The following is a 1,837-nucleotide window of genomic DNA, read 5'->3' as shown; positions in this document are numbered from 1 at the left end:
TTCCAGAAAGTGGGCTGGTTCATTACGTGATGACTGCAACATCAAGCAATGGCTCCCACTAGGGGAAGTTCCAGCACCACACTTCTACCAGCACAGATATAACTTTTGCAATATTATCCAGTGCAGTCCTCAGAAATCTCATGCACCAGCAAAAAAAGAAGAGGGCTGTTTAGTCTCCTTTGGGCTGCCATATAAGGTTGGTAGACTGCCTTTGACTTGGTTGGTCAGCAATGGCAAGAGGTGTCAGTGTGCCCTAGATCTTTTCAATACCTCCAGGATAGATTTGACTACATGTTTTATTGGAAGATCAGTTTCAGTGTTTGAAAAGAACTGTGTTTGATTTACAGTCACATGTTGGAAAAGGAAAAGGTGTCCAAGTTGGATTGCTGTGTTGCCAGAATGTTTCAAGAGTGCGGTATACTGCTTTGTGTCCTGAAAATTTCAAGGCTGGCAATTCATGAGATTTTTATAGTTCTTCAAGGCTGGCAACCCATGAGTTTTTTTTATATAGTTTTGAGGTTTAAATTTGAACTAGCAATCCTAAATAGCATACATTCCTGTAGAATTTTTTTTCGGGAGGGTGTGTGTGAGGAATTCAGTTTGGATCCTTTTTTTAAAAAAAAACAAACCAAACAAGCCCATGACTTTCTTCTTTCTCTCTGAATTGGTGCCCAGAACATGAACCAGATATTTTCAGTGAATTTTGCTCAGAAGACGCAAAAGTTGTTGTGAGTGACTCTGTCCTCAGACTATTTCTGGCTCGAGCTAAAGCAGGAAGTTTTTGCATCCTCGTGAGAGCAAATTTTTCCATGTTCATTCTTTCCAGTTTTTACATTTGAAATCCAAGCAGCAAATATAGGTTGGGATTAGTATGCCATTTTTTGTTGTTTGTTTTCTGCTTAAAACTAAGCTCAGCACTGTATGAAACCTACTTTCCTCACCTGCTTTAATCTTGAAAGCAAAATAGCACCACAATTCCTTTCTTTTGTGAGTATTATAATTTGTTGTTAAAGGAAAACTAAGCCCAGGCCTTGTTGGAGTGGGGGATGGCCATACCCCAATATGGTCTTGGAAGCTATGGTTAGCTTGGAATCCACAAAGGCAGTTGCTGAAACCTGAAGTTGATAAAACAAGCTCAGTCTCTTAGCATTCTTCTTTGGTATAGCCAGTCAGGACTTCTGGTATTCATATTAGGCATGGCCAATATGGTGCACTGTTGTTGAACACATCTATTTCTTTCTGCACACTGAAAAGGTCTCTGAGGCCTGACTGCACACACAGTCCTCAGCAGCTTACTAAGCTAGGTCCCAACCCTGGACGGTGAATTTCTCCGTTAAAGGCCCTCAGCAAATAAAAATAAATGGCATTGATCTCCTGGAACATGTATTTTAATATTCCACCCGTTTCTTCTTGTGAGCCAGTCTCAAGTTCCCACATGCCACTGCAGGACAAAAAATAATAATGCCAGAGTTATTGTCATCAAACAAAATGTTAAAACTGGTGTTAAATAAGTAAGAGAAAAGGAGATCAAATGTTCGGTCAGTGACGTCTTTGGGTTTTTCAAATTCCCAAATATTTTTTTGAAGAGCAGTCTGTTTCTAATTCTTTCGGAACTTGCAACTGAATGCTTTCTCCATTCCAATAATGTGAATGCCAACTTGGCATCCTGCTCTGCGACGTAAATCAAGAGAGACGACCTAAGCAATACAGTTTAAATGGAAACACACAGTCCCCCCACCCACTTCCCCGCCCCTCTCTATCAGATATGTGCTATCCCTTTGGATGAAAAGTGCTTTACTCAAATGGATTTTGTCAGAACTGGCAAGCAAGACGGATG

Source organism: Podarcis liolepis, assembly GCF_965112155.1.
Source record: "Podarcis liolepis genome assembly, chromosome: 17".
NCBI classification, from domain to species: domain Eukaryota; kingdom Metazoa; phylum Chordata; class Lepidosauria; order Squamata; family Lacertidae; genus Podarcis; species Podarcis liolepis.
This window is presented reverse-complemented; position numbering follows the sequence as displayed.